Source organism: Arachis ipaensis, chromosome B8 (assembly GCF_059453495.1).
Source record: "Arachis ipaensis isolate K30076 ecotype BB chromosome B8, ASM5945349v1, whole genome shotgun sequence".
Classification (NCBI taxonomy): Eukaryota; Viridiplantae; Streptophyta; class Magnoliopsida; order Fabales; family Fabaceae; genus Arachis; species Arachis ipaensis.
In genome coordinates this window covers 84,859,907-84,869,893 of record NC_142443.1, presented here as the reverse complement: position 1 = coordinate 84,869,893, position 9,987 = coordinate 84,859,907, and the positions used below count along the sequence as shown (strand labels likewise).

Genomic DNA, 9,987 nt, shown 5'->3' with positions numbered 1-9,987 from the left:
CAGGAGGTCTTCTTCCTTGGAATTCACGTCCTCCCCTTCTTCCTTGGATTCGGCCATGATGGTTATATCAATAGCCTTGCACTCTCCTTTTGGATTTTCTTCTTTATTACTTGGGAGAGTACTAGGAGGGATTTCAGTGATCCTTTTACTCAGCTGGCCCACTTGTGCTTCCAAATTTCTAATGGAGGACCTTGTTTCATTCATGAAACTCACAGTGGCCTTAGATAGATCAGAGACTAAATTTTCTAAGCTAGATGGATTCTGCTCAAAATTCTCTGTCTGTTGCTGAGTGGATGATGGAAAAGGCTTGCTATTGCTAAATTTGTTTCTTCCACCATTATTAAAGCCTTGTTGAGGCTTTTGTTGATCCTTCCATGAGAGATTTGGGTGATTTGTCCATGAGGGATTATAGGTGTTTCCATATGGTTCACCCATGTAATTTACCTCTGCTATTGCAGGGTTTTCAGGATCATAAGATTCTTCTTCAGAAGATGCCTCTTGAGTACTGTTGGATGCAGCTTGTATTCCATTCAGACTCTGAGAAATCATATTGACTTGCTGAGTCAATATTTTGTTCTGAGCCAATATGGCATTCAGAGTATCAATTTTAAGAACTCCCTTCTTCTGAGGCGTCCCATTACTCACAGGATTCCTCTCAGAAGTGTACATGAACTGGTTGTTAGCAACCATATCAATGAGTTCTTGAGCTTCTGCAGGCATTTTCTTTAGGTGAATGGATCCACCTACAGAAGTATCCAATGATATTTTAGCTAATTCAGACAGACCATCATAGAATATATCCAGGATGGTCCATTCTGAAAGCATTTCAGAAGGACACTTTTTGGTCAGTTGCTTGTATCTCTCCCAAGCTTCATAGAGGGATTCACCTTCTTTCTGTCTGAAGATTTGAACATCCACTCTAAGCTTGCTCAGCTTTTGACGAGGAAAGAACTTGGCTAAGAAAGCTGTGACCAGCTTATCCCAAGAGTTCAGGCTATCTTTGGGTTGAGAGTCTAACCACACTCTAGCTCTGTCTCTTACAGCAAAAGGGAAAAGCATGAGCCTGTAGACTTCAGGATCTACTCCATTAGTCTTAACAGTATCACAGATCTGCAAGAATTCAGTTAAGAACTGAAAAGGATCTTCAGATGGAAGTCCATGAAACTTGCAGTTTTGTTGCATCAGAGAAACTAATTGAAGTTTCAGCTCAAAATTGTTTGCTCCAATGGTAGGGATGGAGATGCTTCTTCCATGTAAATTGGAATTAGGTGCAGTAAAGTCACCAAGCATCCTCCTTGCATTATTATTATTTTCGGGTGCCATCTCCTCTTCCTGTTCGAAAATTTCTGTAAGGTTATCTCTGGATTGTTGTATTTTAGCTTCTCTTAGTTTCCTCTTCAGAGTCCTTTCAGGTTCAGGGTCTGCTTCAACAAGAATGTTCTTGTCCTTGCTCCTGCTCATATGAAAAAGAGGGAACAGAAAAATAATAATAATAGGGATCCTTTTTACCCAGGTATAGAGGTTCCCCTTTGTGAGTAGAAGAAGAAAAAGAATGTAATGTAAAGAATGGAAGAAGAGAAAATTCGAACACAGATGGAAGAGAGGGTTCGAATTTGGGTGAGATGAAGTGTTAGTAGATGAATAAATAAATAGAAGGAGATGAGAGGTGAGAGAATTTTTGAAAATTAAAAATTAAAATTTAAAGTTAAATTTCGAAAATAGTTTTTTTTGAAAAAGGTTAGTAATTTTTGAAAATTAGAAATGAAATAAAATTAAAATAAAAAATTGAAACAATTAGTTAATTAAAAAGAAGTTTTGAAAAAGAGGGAAGAGATTTTCGAAAATTAGAGAGAGAGAGTTAGCTAGGTAGTTTTGAAAAAGATAAGAAACAAACAAAAAGTCAATTAGTTAGTTGAAAAAGATTTGAAAATCAATTTTGAAAAAATAAAAAGATAAGAAGTTAGAAAAGATATTTGAAAATCAAATTTTTGAAAAAGATAAGATTTAAAAAAAAAAAAGATATGATAGGAAGATATGATTAGAATTAGTTTTGAAAAAGATTTGATTTTTAAAATCACAATTAATGACTTGATTCACATGAAATCACAAGATATGATTCTAGAACTTAAAGTTTGAATCTTTCTTAATAAGTAAGTAACAAACTTGAAATTTTTGAATGAAAACATTAATTGTTGATGATATTTTCGAAAATTATAATATAAAATTAAGAAAAAGATTTTTGAAAAATATTTTTAAAATTTTCGAAAATAAATAAGAAAAATGAAAAAGATTTGATTTTTGAAAAAGATTTTGAAAAAGATAAGATTTTTAAATTGAAAATTTGATTTGACTCATAAGAAACAATTGAACTTTAAAAATTTTGAAAAGGTCAATCCAAATTTTCGAAATTTATGAGAGAAAAAAGGAAAGATATTTTTTTTTATTTTTGAATTTTTAATGATGAAAGAGAAAAACATGAAAAAGACTCAATGCATGAAAATTTTGGATCAAAACAATGAATGCATGCAAGAATGCTATGAATGTCAAGATGAACACCAAGAACACTTTGAATATCATGATGAACATCAAGAACATATTTTTGAAAATTTTTATATGCAAAGAAAACATGCAAGACACCAAACTTAAAAATTTTTCATGTATAGACACTATGATTGCAAGAATGCATTGAAAAACAAGAAAAGACACAAAACAAGAAAATTTAAAGATCAAACAAGAAGACTTACCAAGAACAACTTGAAGATCATGAAGAACACTATGAATGCATGAATTTTTCAAAAATTTTATGCAAACTTTAAAACATGCAATTGACACCAAACCTAATATTAACTCAAGACTCAAACAAGAAACATGAAATAATTTTTATTTTTATGATTTTCTAAATTTTTTTGGATTTTTTTTCAAAAATTATTTGAAAAAGAAAAATAAGGATTTCAAAATTTTTAATATGAATTCCAGGAATCTTGCATTGTTAGTCTAAAGCTTCAGTCCAGGAATTAGACATGGCTTACTAGCCAGCCAAGCTTTCAGTGAAAGCTCCGGTCCAAAACACTAGACATGGCCAATGGCCAGCCAAGCTTCAGCATGTAACTCAGATATACTGCTCATTAATTATCAAATTAACTTGCCTCTATGAAGATGGTTTGGAAGCCTCAGTCCAAAAGAATTTAGACATGGCTTTACGGCCAGCCAGGCTTCAACATGCTTCATGAAACAATAGAATTCATTCTTAAAAATTCTGAAAAACATAATAAAAATATTTTTTTTTTGAAAATATTTTTTTTCGAATATTAATTGGGAAAAAATGAAAAAAAAGAAAATATTTTTGAAAAATTTTTGAAAACTTTTTGAAAATAAAATAAGAAGACAATTACCCAACCTGAGCAACAGGATGAACCGTAAGTTGTCCAAACTCAAAACTATCCCCGGCAACGGCGCCAATAACTTGGTATGCGAAATTGTTACTCTGAGGTTGTAAAATTTGTTGTTCGTTCTCTCCCGGGTAATGGCGCCAAAACCTGGTGCCCAATACCATGGTCCAAACATAACTTCACAACTTCGCACAACTAACCAGCAAGTGCACTGGGTCGTCCAAGTAATAAAACCTTAAGTGAGTAAGGGTCGATCCCACGGAGATTGTTGGTATGAAGCAAGCTATGGTCACCTTGTAAATCTCAGTCAGGCGGATATCAAATAGTTATGGAGTTTTCGAAAATAAATAATAAATAAATAGAAAATAAAGATAGAAATACTTATGTAATTCATTGGTGAGAATTTCAGATAAGCGTATAGAGATGCTTTCGTTCTTCTGAACTTCTGCTTTCCTGCTGTCTTCATCCAATCAATGCTACTCCTTTCCATGGCAAACTTTATGTAAGGGCATCACCGTTGTCAATGGCTACATCCCATCCACTTGTGAAAAAGGTCCAAATGCTCTGTCACAGCACGGCTAATCATCTGAGGTTCTCGATCATACTGGAATAGGATTCACCCTCCTTTTGCGTCTGTCACTACGCTTAGCACTCGCGAGTTTGAAGTTTGTCACAGTCATTCAATCCCTGAATCCTACTCGGAATACCACAGACAAGGTTTTAGACTTTCCGGACTCTCATGAATGCCGCCATCAATCTAGCTTATACCACAAAGATTCTGATTAAGAGATCCAAGAGATACTCATTCAATCTAAGGTGGAACGGAAGTGGTTGTCAGGCACGCGTTCGTGGGGGAATGATGATGATTGTCACGTTCATCACATTCATATTGAAGTACGAATGAATATCTTAGAAGCAGAATAAGTTGAATTGAATAGAAAAACAGTAGTACTTTGCATTAATTCATGAGGAACAGCAGAGCTCCACACCTTAATCTATGGAGTGTAGAAACTCTACCGTTTAAAATACATAAGTGAAAGGTTTAGGTATGGCCGAATGGCCAGCCCCCAAACGTGATCAATATGATCCTAAAGATGAACTAAAAATCATAAGATGATCCGAAGATTAGTAAAATGTTATATTTATACTAAACTAGTTACTAGGATTTACAGAAATAAGTAATTGATGCATAAATCCACTTCTGGGGCCCACTTGGTGTGTGCTTGGGCTGAGCTTGAAGTTTACACGTGCAGAGGCTTCTTCTGGAGTTGAACGCCAAGTTGTAACGTGTTTTTGGCGTTCAACTCTGGTTCGTGACGTGTTTCTGGCGTTTAACTCCAGACTGCAGCGTAGAACTGGCGTTCAACGCCCTTTTTCGTCGTCTAAACTCAGCCAAAGTATGGACTATTATATATTGCGGGAAAGCCCTGGATGTTCACTTTTCAACGCAATTGGAAGCGCGCCATTTTGAGTTCTGTAGCTCCAGAAAATTCACTTTGAGTGCAGGGAGGTCAGAATCCAACAGCATCAGCAGTCCTTCTTCAACCTCTGAATCTGATTTTTGCTCAAGTCCCTCAATATCAGCCAGAAAATACCTGAAATCACAGAAAAACACACAAACTCATAGTAAAGTCCAGAAATGTGAATTTAACATAAAAACTAATAAAAACATCCCTAAAAGTAACTAGATCCTACTAAAAACATACTAAAAATAATGCCAAAAAGCGTATAAATTATCCGCTCATCAGAGGGTTTTGTTGATACCAGTTCTGTTGATAGTTGTTGTTCCACCTTTGATTTCCACCATTGTCTCTACCTCCTTGGTTGTAGTTGTCCCTCCATCCTTGGTTGGGATTGTCTCTCCATCCTTGGTTGGAATTGTCTCTCCATCCTTGGTTGGGATTGTCTTGCCAACCTTCATTATAGTTACCACCTTGATTATAATTACCGCCTTGTTGATAGTACCCTTGATTCGGACGATTGTAATAAGCATTATTAGCCGCCAAGGTGTTGTCCTCTTGGAGTTGTGGACATTCGTCAATGTAATGAGAATAGCAAGTGCATACTCCACACACTCTCTGAGGGACCAATTGTTGACATGGTTGCTGTGGAGGAGGTTGAGGTTATTGTTGATTGAGCTGGAGCTGCTTGAGTATATTGGTCATCTCTTCCAGAGTCTTGGTAAGAGCAGTAGTCTCACTACTAGAGGAAACTTCCGCAATAGCCTTGGGATGATTGTTTCTTTGCCTTGCATTTTGGGTAGACTCAGCTAGATCGGTTATCAGCTGCCACGCTTTTGTCGTCGTCTTATACTTTGTCAGAGAGCCATTACTCGCAGCATCTAAGAGTGTCTTGTCTTGAGGCTTCATGCCTTCACAGAAATAGCTAATCAACACCAACTGGTCAATCTTGTGATGGGACATGAGTCAAGGAGATTCCTGAAGCGTTCCTAATACTCGTAGAGAGTCTCTAATTCGCCTTGCATGATGTAGGAAATTTCCTTCCTCAATCTATCTGTAACTTCTGCTGGAAAGAACTTGTCCAAGAATTCCCTCTTGAGCAGATCCCAATTAGTAACAATAGCCTCTGATTGAGTGTAGAACCACTCAATTGCCTTTCCCTCAAGAGAAAATGGGAAGGCATATAAGCAAAGAGTAGTCTCATCCCCACCGTGCTGCCTAGTAGTTGAGCAAGCTATCTGAAAACCTCTAAGGTGCTTGATAGGCTCTTGAGCAGGTAGGCCATGAAACTTAGGCAGTAGATTGATCAATGCGGTCTTCAGTTCAAAATCCGCAGCCAAATTTGGATGATGCGCTTGATATAGTTGCAGTGTAAAGTCCGGAACTCCTGCTTCCTGGAGAGTAATCCTTCTAGGCTACGCCATAGTATCTGCACTTAAATCAACAGAAGAAGCATCAACAGAATCAATAGAAGAGGAGCTAGTTTCTTCCTCAAATGACGCTTCAGACTTAACCTCAGATAAGACTGGTGAATTGGGTGAAACCCTTTCACTACCTTCAGAGGCTAACCAACGCCGAGCTCGCCTAATACGTGAAATAGCCTTTTCAAATGTGGCTAAGCTCGGATCCGATAATGAACGTGTCATTCAATGAAAGAAACATAGAGCTCATGGTAATAAAATTTATTAAGAAAATTAATTTATAAAACTACTAATAAACAAAAACACACAAATAAAAATATATAAAGAAAAATTGCAACTATGTAAATATAAAAATATTTACAGCAACCAATAATTTAGCACACTATTGCAACTCCCCGGCAACGGCACCAAAAATTGATGGGTGGAAAAATGCTGGTTAAGAATTTCTAATTAAAACAGCGTTGTCAGTACAGCCTTAACCGATGAAATTTCCACTATCAATTTAATTTGTGTCACAATTAAAATTAAATAACTGGGAGTAGAATTCCCAGGTCGTTTCCCAAAGAGTTGACACAAGGTGCAATTTATTGGTTAGGAATTTCCTGAGTAATTTTTGAAGTGGAGAATGGAAAAATAAATAGCGAGAAATTAAAGCAGCGAACAATAGCAAGAGATGTTATGTATTTGAAATAAGAGATCTTGGTTAGGAGAGATAATTAGAATTTCTATCCTTGTTGTCTTTCTCCAAGTGCAATATTAAAGGTTTATTGCTTCCACTCAGTTATCCTCTTGTAGTTACAAGGGAAGGTTAAGTGGGTAGCACTAACTCTGATTCACAGGTCCTAGTCACTTCCCTGGAAGGACTAGAGTTAGTGAAAATTGAGTTAGCCAGCAATTCTCAATTACATATTACACTTGAGTATTACAACTCAAGGTTTCCAATTAATCAACTCCTAAGCCAAGTTGGGAGCTCTACTCCATTAACATGAATGCCATTTTCACAGACATGTAAAAGGAGTAGATAGGAGACATGGTAATTATAATAAATTAATAAAATCAAATTTGGCACTAATAATTAATTAAAAGAAATTAAACAAGTAATAGAATTAAATATAAAAGTAATTCATTGTATTAATAGAGTTCAAAGATAACAATATCCAAACATGAACACAGAGCAACTAAAGGGGAAAGAGTAATTGAGTTATTAGAAAAGCAAACTATAGAGATGACGACTTCAATCGAAGGTAGTAGCAGCTCTCTCAATATCCAATTGATGACAAGTCATCTTAGCCTATTTTAACTAGTCTTTCTCTTTTGTTTTCATTAGAATTATGCACTTTCTTGAGCTACAAGCAAGCCAATTAGGTAGATTTTCATGTTTCATTTGATTGGATCAACCATGTATGAATTCATGCTGTTTCATGAGGTTTTATACTATAATTGTCACATATTATGAAAGAATGAATATCTCATGATTTTAAGCATAGCTTTGATGTGTTTGGTTGATTAATGATAGGTGAAGAAAGCTTGGAGAAAGGTTGAAGCAAGAAGGAATAGCTAGGAGTAAAGAGAAGACAATGGAATAAGTGAAATTGAACCAGGAAGCAAAAAGCTGGACCTAAAGTTAGCCTCAAACTTTTGCACAAACTTTTGGGTGAAAAGTTAGCCCCAACGTTAGCCCCTAACTTTTGGGCTAACGTTGGAACTTGAAAATCACTCCCTGGGTACCAAAAGTTTGCGCCAACGTTAGCCCCTAACTTTGAGGCTAACGTTGGCACATGAAAATCACCCCTGGGCACCAAAAGTTTGCGCCAACGTTAGCCCCTAACTTTGAGGCTAACGTTGGCATGAGAAAAACACTCCCTGGGCACCAAAAGTTTGCGCCAACGTTAGCCCCTAACTTTGAGGCTAACGTTGGCACATGAAAACTACAAGGGGAGGAGCAAAAGTTTGCGCCAACGTTAGCCCCTAACTTTGAGGCTAACGTTGGCGCCACAAGTGCACCAAGGAAGGCTAACGTTGGTGCAAAAGTTAGACCCCTAACTTTTGCACCAACGTGAGTATCAGCAAGTTTTGTTGGCTGATATGAAAAGTTGGACCAAAAGTTAGACCCTAACTTTTGCTCTAACTTTTGGTCCAACTTTTGCAAAACTCCAACCCGGTTCAATTGGTTCACTTTGGTTCTTCTCCAAACTTCAAGAGCAATCAACCAAGGCCTCTTTTAACCCAATTCCACCAAGAGCAAAGGCCCAACTCAAGGCTTGAAGATCATTTGAAGAAAGTGTATAAATAGGATAGAATTCAAGTTCTTCGGGGAGCTTTCCCTTTGAATTTTCATAATAGTTTTCGGAGAGCTTTGGATATTGAATGATCTTTAATTTCTTAGTCTTGGGGAAGCAGAATTCACTTCTCTTCCTCTTAGTTTTATTGCTTTCAATTTCAATTACAATTGTCTTGGATCTTGGGTTGGAGAATTGAAGAAATTCTGTTTCAATCTCATCCTTGGATCTCTCTGCTTTATTTATTGCTTGATTGAATTTAATTTCTGTTAATTGCTCTTCATCTACTTTCCTTGCAATTTACAATTCCCTTGCAATTGTTCTTGTTGGATCTAGGAAGGCATTGAGATCTAGACTCGGTTTTCTAGTCTCTGGGTCCTGAGATCTGAACTTTCAATTTCTAATTCTCTGTTTACTGTTTTCATGTTCATTTACTTTTCTGCTTCAAGATCCGATTTAACCCAAACCCTCTTCTACTTCTCTGCTTGATGCAAATTTACTTTTCCTTGTTTAATTTCTGCAAATCCAAGTCCCAATCCCCTTTACAATTCAAGTCATTTACATTTCTTGCACTTTTTCCGCATTTTACATTTCTTGCATTCTAAGTTTCTGCCATTTAATTTCTTGTTCTTTAAGATTCAGCAATTTATTTCCTGTTCTCTTTAATTCCATGCAATTTAATTTCTGCAAATCACAAAACACTCAACCCAATCTTGATTCGCTTGACTAAATTAACCACTAAGCTAAAATTGCTCAATCCTTCAATCCCTGTGGGATCGACCTCACTCCCGTGAGTTTTTATTACTTGATGCGACCCGGTACACTTGCCGGTTAGATTTGTGTGTTTTGGGAAAAATTCATTTTTCCACCAAAATATCCCATCAAGTTTTTGGCGCCGTTGCCGGGGATTGATTAGATCAACAATGATTAAGTGGGTGAGAAGTCTAGATTAAGCATTTTCTTTGTTTTTGTTCTCTGCTCTAAGTTGAAACCAAGGTGTTTGAGTTATTGCCTCACTAAGAAATTCATCTCTGAGATATGAATTTCAATTCTCCTTGGTATTGTGTTTTACAAAATTCAAATGGAGTTCAACTCATCTTATGATCAAACAAATTTTATGGGATATTACCCATCATCACCAATCTCTAATGGTGGCTGGGAATATCACCAAGAGAATACACATTCTGAGCACTCCAATTCATGGAGATTTGCTTCAGAACCACAAGATGAGAAAGAAAATCATATGGGATATTTCCCTCCACCACAAAATGATGCAAGTCATGATTCTAATGGTGGCTGGGAAGGGAATTCTAGTGCTCCATATGATAATCATCCAAAGATATCATCACTTGACCATACTTCAACCGAAAGCCCCTTTCAAAACTCACCACCCACACAAACTTCCATGAACCACTCAAGGCTTTTAGAGCTTGAGTCC

The 9,987-nt window shown here is 36.6% G+C and overlaps 1 non-coding gene across 1 annotated transcript; it reads left to right on the top strand.

Moving 5' to 3' along the window:
- The first annotated feature begins 819 nt into the window (after nt 1-819).
- On the top strand, nt 820-927 carry LOC148548665 (small nucleolar RNA R71). The gene has a single exon (XR_015897746.1). It is a non-coding gene; the product is annotated as a small nucleolar RNA R71 (small nucleolar RNA).
- Nucleotides 928-9,987: the final 9,060 nt, after the last annotated feature.